The sequence below is a fragment of the Lytechinus variegatus genome, chromosome 18 (assembly GCF_018143015.1).
Source record: "Lytechinus variegatus isolate NC3 chromosome 18, Lvar_3.0, whole genome shotgun sequence".
In the NCBI taxonomy this organism is placed as follows: domain Eukaryota; kingdom Metazoa; phylum Echinodermata; class Echinoidea; order Temnopleuroida; family Toxopneustidae; genus Lytechinus; species Lytechinus variegatus.
In genome coordinates, this window is record NC_054757.1 from 4,945,151 (window position 1) to 4,953,875 (window position 8,725).

The 8,725-nt window shown below is 36.7% G+C and overlaps 1 non-coding gene across 1 annotated transcript; it reads left to right on the top strand.

The window, feature by feature from the left end:
* The first annotated feature begins 1,314 nt into the window (after nt 1-1,314).
* On the top strand, nt 1,315-1,387 carry TRNAK-UUU. Its single transcript has one exon. It is a non-coding gene; the product is annotated as a tRNA-Lys (tRNA).
* Nucleotides 1,388-8,725: the final 7,338 nt, after the last annotated feature.

Consider the following 8,725-nt stretch of genomic DNA (forward strand, 5'->3'; position numbering starts at 1 on the left):
GAATATGTGGAAATGTGAGATTCTAGAAGTTTACCCTGTTATGTGGTAAAAGATTATATAAACTTGGTTGCTCATGTGAAGATGAATACCGAACGAATGTTAAGTTAATTTGATTTTTTAAACACGAATACGAGCATGGGATAGGAAGTTCACCTGACGAAATCTTTGTTGTGTCATGGACCTACATGTTTAATATTGGTGAAGGTTTGAGGAAAATCCATAAAAGATTTAGAAAGTAATTAGAATTTCAAGTTCTTGATTTATGACGTCATAAACGAGCAGCTGCCCCATATGCTATGTGATATAAAATGAATAGATTTAATTTGTTTTAATTGTTCGTGATGACTTATTTTTCATTTTCCTTTTAGCAGCGGGTGTAAAATCATTTGTGTATTGATATATACTACAGGTACAATAAAACCATTTTCAATTTTCCGATAAAATGACATTTCATTGATTTTTTACCATACGGTATGTAGGAAAGCTGCTCGCATATGACGTCACATATCAAATGATTAAAATTCTTATTACTTTTTTATTCTTTGATTGAATTCCCTCAAACCTTCGCCAATATGTGTTAATGATTTTTTTCTGCTACTTTCACGATAAAAATTTTGTCAGGGTGAATTTCCCCTTTAATCTCATGTGTGGATTGAGCTCTCTCTCCATTCTGTGCATAAATCTTTTTTTTGATCACCTCCGTTCCAAAGTAGCACATTATACCAACACTCTTTGAATTAAAATATTTAAATCAACATTAGGGATAAGTGGCATGTGCGTAAAGACCTGTGTTTTAGTGATACAAACTTTGAGCATCACATTTTCGTAGGATCATAACATGGGATGTATATCTTCTGGAAACGGTGAAAACATTAAATGATCATGAAGCAATACAATGATGCAGAACAATCTCGAACCTAAGGCGGATCCTGGGGGACACCATTATCAGTAGATTGTATGGAGTTAACTAAGACTATGCTTGTATTCTTAAGTCTGCCTCTGCAAAATAAATGTTTTGAATTTACTTTTTATGTCACTACAGTCATCAGAATACAAATAGAAATGTTTGGCCGAATGAAATAGCTTAAAAAGGCAAATTCTTACAATAGGCCTACTTGAATTTACATAAATAGTTTGATAATGATTATGACATTTTGACTGTTGAAATTATACACGCGGCTCTTATACCGCGACTTTTAATTTATTATTGCAAATTTAGTTGTAATATTAACTTTATAATACTCTGTTGATAAAATACACAGCATTTGTACTTCGTAGTATTTAAGTGTTAAGTACCCTCGATGGCTCGCCCAAGCCCGGTTAGCTCAGTCGGTAGAGCATCAGACTTTTAATCTGAGGGTCGCGGGTTCAAGTCCCTCATCGGGCGGAGCAATTTTTTTTTTTTTTTTTTTTTGGGGGGAATTGTGGACCAGTGATTCTGACTCTCTTGCCTTTTAATCAAAGGGACGTCCACTCATGTTATTAATTTCATTCAGTACGGGCTCACACTGCACAGGTAAGGTAAAATTAATGATCACCAACAGCCGGACAATGACCGGGATGTCATAGTAGCGATATGCGCTACTTACAAAGACAGTATTTTTTTTTTCTTTACTGATGAAAATATGTCACATTATATACAGTGTATATGTAATATTGATGCATCAACAACAAACGCATAAAGTCTTTCAACAGTAAGCATAAAACTCTTTCAAAGCTTAAATTAAAGTAAGCATAAACTCATTCAATATGATATGCCTGAAAAGTGAATGCTAATGTGATTATATTACTTTCGTCCTATTTTTTCGTGGCGTATTATATGGGCTATTCATTATGGTATATTTTTTTCAATTTTCAATTCATTTTTTTTCCAATTTATGATATTCATGCGGAAGGATGTCTATTTGTGTGAACTTTGGTTAAGCACGAAACCCACATGCATTATGGTAATGAGAATTGGGTAGAACTCATTTCTTTAGCATAAATGAATAACACTCGGCTTGAATTTATCACTAATTCCCCCCCCAAAAAAAGGTAAATGGTGATGATTAAAGGTCAAGTCCACCTCAGAAATTTTTTTATTTGAATCAATAGAGAAAAATCAGACAAGCACAATGCTGAAAATTTCATCAAAATCGCATGTAAAATAAGAAAGTTATGACATTTCAAAGTTTCGCTTATTTTCAACAAAATAGTTATACGAACGAGCCAGTTACATCCAATTGAGAGCGTCGATGATGTCACTCACTCACTATTTCTTTTGTTTTCTATTGTTTGAATTATACAATATTTCAATTTTTACGAATTTGACGACTAGGACTTCCTTGCCTGAAGCACAAAATGTTAAAATAATGGAATTCCATGTGTTCAGGGAGGAATGAAACTTCATTTCACATGACAATGACGAGAAAATAAAAATATTTCATATAATAAAATACAAAAGAAAAAGTGAGTGAGTGATGTCATCAACTCTCTCATTTGGATGTAACTGGCTCGTTCATATAACTATTTTGTTGAAAATAAGCGAAACTTTAAAATGCTCTAACTTTCTTATTTTACATCCGATTTTGATGAAATTTTCAGTGTTATGCTTGTTGAATTTTTCTCTTTTTATTCAAATCAAGTTTTTGTTGGGGTGGACTTGTCCTTTAAGAATGGCGAAAGCTTGGGAGAGTACGCTAGCTTGAGAATGTGCTCATTAGGCACATTGGCTCATTACACGGCTTGTAGACAAGCAGGGATCGTGGGTCGTCTGATTAGCATCAGGATAAACAATATGGCTCCTTAGAGTAAAATGGGCTTCGCGAGAGAAGAAGAGCATCAAGAAGATAGATAAACAGGAACCGCGGCTCGTTTTACACGAACACATTTAAGAAAGAGCGCTTCGCGTCACAAGATCCGCATTTGTATTCCTCACACTGCTGCATGAGAGTTCCATTAATCCTTGGGCGCATTCACGAATAGTCCCTCCGTTATTTAGATGTTTTACAGTTTAAACAAGTATTTAAGATCTTAAACAACAAAGTTAATTTACATTCAATAATGATGATGATGATGATGATAATAATATATAGAGTATTTCTAAGGCGCCAAACCCACTTGATTTTGTGCTCAAGGCGCTGCGGAAAGGAAATAAGAGAAAAATTACATGGAGCAGGAAGGGACATGGATAAAAGAAGCACAGTCATGACAATGAAAATAAACTACTGGAAGGCAATTTTAAACAAGTGGGGTTTTACAGCAATTTTGAATTCAATAAAAAGCGTGGTTGTTTGTTTTAACTGTTAAACAACTAAAAAATAACTAAAAAAATAAATGTAGGGCCTATAGTTCATAACATCGTAAACAGCCAGCGTTGTATACAATTTTATCGTTTTTACCCAAGCGGGAAGAAACATGTTCGAACGATACGTTGGCCTCATTCCGTAAAGTTCAAGTGTGTGTCAGGAATTGAATGGTAATTACACGGATGGCGGAGTGTGAATAAAAACTCTTTCATAGGCAACAGTGAATGTCACCAGCATATCGACTTATTTGAGCATGAAATCGGATAGATCGTGAATGAACCTTATTTTACAAGAAAAATTATCAAACTCGATCAAATGGATAATAGTCGAAACAGAGTTTTGGATGAATCAATAAATATAACGAAGTTTAATCCCCATCACACCTTTTCCGAATCAAGCAGAATCAGTCGGAAATAAATGACTATTGTTCGATAACAAACTGGTCAAGTTTTAGAAGTAATGTAATGCAATAAGAATGTACATTGTACACCGATCGATATTCTTTCCACTTCGAACGCACCTCAACAATTTGAATGAATGAATGAATTTGGAACATGACCTAAACGTTTTGAGCGCCTACATGAACTGGCCCGAATACTCCGAATGCAAATATAAAACAGTCAGAATTTTTAGAATGCCCCTCGAATATCCAAGAACGCTGCTCAAATTTTAGTGTGACTTTAGTGTGACTAGTGTATGATGAGTCGCCTGGTAAATTTACCATATTGGAACTCCAGTTGGGTGAATTCGGACCCCCTCCCATAATTTTTCTAGATTTGTTTTTTTTATCTTTATTCATTCCAGCTGATTCTGCTTGATTCCTGCTTATTACTAATAAGTGTGATGGGGGCTTTAGGTGGTAATAATTGGCCCGAACTTTTTCCCTTCATGTAGCTTGAAATATTGAAATGTTACAAGCCTAAGATGAACAAAATTACGATACCGACTGCAATTTTAAAAATGAAGTTGGCGAGTTCATAATTTCAGATTCACCGTTTTAAATTGTAAATATATAGTGTGTTGGTCGTATTCATTGATTTGTAAATGTTTACACATGGTTATGTCACATGCATGCTGGTTTTATGTACTTAAAGCAAACATTTTATTTGCGAATGTGCACGACGAATTACATTGTACTTGATTTGATGTGATTGAATGCAAGGGCGGATTCAGGATTTTCCAAGTGGGGGGGGGGCACATTTTCCCAAAGAAAATTTGACAAGCCCCTCCTACCCCCCAAAAAAGAAAGAGAAAAGGGGTTTTAACAAAAAATAAAGGTAATTTTGTCCCGCGTTTAACACGCAAAAAAGAAAAAAGATAAATGACTCATAATTATTCCCCAGAAAAATATTTGAATATTTGGTGTGACTCTTAAAAGGGGACACACCTGTGTATGAACAACATATTATTTACATAAAAAATATTGACTTTGACTCCAAAAAGGGGGAGGGGCACGGGCCGGAAATGCCCCCCTCTTGGATCCGCCACTGAATTGATGGATTCCACTTTGATAAAGGTAGGAAGAAGAACCAAAATATATTCGAGGAGAGCAAAAGGGATAAATCAATTTTTTTTAAATAACCTATCCTTTTCTCAATTAATGATTGATACATTTTAAGGATGGATGGGCATGATGATTTATTTTGAAAAAAAAGCATGCGCATGAAAAAAAAACATCACACGACGTTTTGGTATATCGACGTTTACATAATAAATAAGAATGGTACGAAAAGGCTTCCCTGTTTAACTCCACAGTTGTTGAAGAGGCAAAGCCAGTAACTTAACATGTTCATGTGGTCATAATTAATGTAACTGAATTTTTTAAAAATGAAGTGTGATATTATGCAGAAAACTTTAAAAAGGGAGAGAAAGAATGGGATGGAAAGAGAGAGAGAGAGAAGGAGAGATGGGGAGAGAAGAAGGAAAGGATGTGCGGAACTATGTGACAGTAAGTGGTTGACTTTGAGTTTTAAATCTCTCAGTGCGTGTGATAACCATCGGCTTTGTTTTAAAAGAAAAGGGCAAGACCCTTAATTCTGGTCTTGAATTTAGACAAAGTTAAACCATTTTCAGATTGAACATTCAAACTAGTTTATATAAAATGTTAATTCGAGTACACAACTGTCTGCTTGAAGACAGGATTTGAAGTGAATTTGTTTTGATTCACTTTCAGATTTTCTGGTGTTTTTTTTACCTCGATATCTTTCATATAGTCTTCAGTCTTTCTTGTTTCATTCTTAGCGCTTTGAAAATCGCTTTATGAGATTTGTATTAAGGTTGTATCATTATTATTAGAGCTTTAGACTATTTTGCTTCATGGTAAGAATAAATGGAGCTACAATTTTCATTGTCTAACACCCCTTAAGAGAAGCAACTTTTTTGTGAAGGGGGTGTTGCCCAGGGGTGTTGTTTGCTGGAAATATGTTTGTCAAGGGGCACAGTCGCCGAATGCAGCTTCAGATTCAGGAATTCATGTAGAGGATGATTTTATAGGCAGAACGTTGTCAAAGAGACATCTTTTAATCCCAGACCTCCCGTCGAGTACAAGCCCATGACTGGAGGATGCAAACTACTTCATGACAGAGACATCCATCTTTGCTCCATCCTCGTGCGGGACGACGTTTCTTACTCACTTCAGGAGTTTCGTCGAGGGCTTTCTATAATCATAAAGGAGGATGCACTGGATGCACGTTTCAGTATGAAATTAATTTTCCATTCTCGGTTGATTCAAGCCCCCTTAATTTCAATGCCAATTAATTTCCATTGGAAGGTCGTATCGTATATGGCATCCCGTGCATATAATCGTGTATGGCTTGTTCTTTCCTTTATGCTAACGCTCAGTTACACCGACCGTATACAGACTTAATCAACCGATGGTACGTCATTGGTAAGTACGTAAAGGCGTTGGTCGGTCTGGAGTCGGCCTCACCGGTGTAACTGTGACACATTAGAGGACGTGGGCTGCTTTCAAGTTAGCAATACAATACGAGAAATTTTTGATGTAAGCGGCAGAACAAAAGCAGATTGGAGGATGTCGCTGTTAGGCTTTTTTAATTGAACCGAATCATGTGAAGTTTGTTATTGAAGCAATTATTATTTAGCATTTTCCGCATTACACGCAGACATTAAAAGAATTATATAGATAAGATTACATACGGACAGGGTTTCCCTTTTCACTGAAGAAATTAGGAATCATATTGCAAAAATATGTTTTTATATTAGGGGTTTCCAAAAGTTTGCTTGGGAATTCCCCATTTTCCTGACACTCATGAGTATATTCTAAAGTGTTTGCGAAAAAACAAAATTCGTCACCTAGTCACGAAAGTCTCAAGTGATCATATCATTCATGCAAACAATGTTATCGTTCATCGAAACCAGATTTAAGATGTAGGTATGTGTACCATGTCGGTATGTGTGTGTGTATATATGTATATTGTATACATGCATTACTGTTTACAAAAGTGCATGCGTGGCGTCAATAAGAGAGACTCTTTACCAATGCAAATATAATTAAGAAAAATCTTTATCATTGTGTCAATATAAACTTAACAAATTTAGAATCTTGGTCATATTGAGGACAGTTACTGATCTTTATAGTAGACATAGGAGGGTGGGGGAGAAAGAGAGAAAGTAAGATAGACGGAGAGAGAGAGAGAGAGAGAAGGGGGTATTCTGTTTTGGTAATCGTGCCTGTACACTCATCAGGTTTTTACATGAAGAATATCCTATTCCTTCATGTTATATCATGGTAATTGATAACTAAGTAAGACGATTAATTTGCTAAAGTATCGTTTTCATGTGGAATAGTGTGTGGTAGTATTTTTTTCAAAAATGTTTTTCTTTATGCAATATTCCTCAGGCTCATTACCATAGTCACGTTTTCAGTTACTATTTGCCGGAACCACAGTTCCATGTACGTTTTCAGACGCCAAATCATCTCCTGGGTCGGGTGCGATAAGCTCAGAAAAAATGACATGGCTTTCAGCAATGCACCAGTGATTGGAACCGCGGACCTTAAAAACTCTTGACATGTCCGTCATTATTATCTCTTTACCTCCGAAGATAGGCACATCACGTGATTAATGAGATGGATCCGCGAAGGAGGGCACTTCAATACCCCCCTAAAGGTCACTCTTAACCTTTCGACCACTAAGTGTGTCAGTAGTGACAGAGAATGGTCCGTTGTGCGTGATCTGGAATAGGTCTTTACTTAAGATGGCTGCCAGGACTCTCGTCGGCATTGATTTCCACTGCCCATCCAAGCCCCCTGACGCTTCCACCCCTCACACCTCCACCCCTCCAGACCATAATCGAAAGGTATATTATTGTAGTTTATTTCATGATGCAGTCACACCAACGATACTGATTCCAAACCGATCGAAGGTATGCCATTGGAAATAACGTAATATATGTGATCGGTCTAAGGTTGGTTCGCCGATGTGAACGTTTACATAAAGAGAAACGGTCGTGCTTCAGTTACACTAACGAAACCGACTCCAAACCGACCAATGGTATGTCATTGAAAATAACATAAATGATGTAATCGCTTTGATCGATCTTGGGTCTGTTTACGCTGGTGCGACTGTACTGTAGCATCAGGGCTCCGTAACACAAAATTAGCGATCAATCGCTAAATGAACTGACCAACCAAGATCTACATTACACGCACTGACCAAGAACCAATCAGAAGTGTTGTCTCATATTGCTATTCATCGCCAATCTTTGTGTTACGGAGCCCTGGTTGCTTTTGAGAGAATATGAGTATAAAATAGCTGGATGATAGTAATTATTATCAAAGAGTAATTATCTGAATTATCTAAATGAAAGTTAACACTAGTAGACGTCTCATTTTTTTGTTATGAATTCCCATAACGCAGGTTAGATACAATCAAATTGGTGATGGATACAAAATTGAGTTTCTACTTTCTAATATTTTGTTAGCTTGAGAAGTGATCGATCGGAATGATCGAGGAGAGACGCACTGAACATAATTTTCGGCAAATCTGTGTTTGGAAAATAAGCAGGATTACGATAGCGCTATATGAACAGCTCGCAGCTTAGAGGAGGAGGAGGAGGAGGGGGAAGAGGAGGAGTAAAGAAAGAGATGCATGTTCAGTGGATGTGTTTCTTCATCTTGTCTTAAAAGTGTTGTTTTCCGTTTCGAGGTTAACCCAACATTTCCCGATCAATACACCATGATGGTTATGTATTCTTAGCTATATGGAGAGCACGTAGGGAAGGTAAAGGTTGTTCATCGTCTTGTCTCAACCCTCCAGACCCCAGTTTAGCGGTTCATGAGATCGAAGAGTCTAAAAATATCTTTGTATTGATGGATTACAATTTAGAAATTTGGGATTTTGATAGATGTTGCTCGTGTCCGCAAAATTGGCAAAAGGCAGGGGCGGATCCAGGAATTGTTAAAGGGGGCGGGGGGGGGA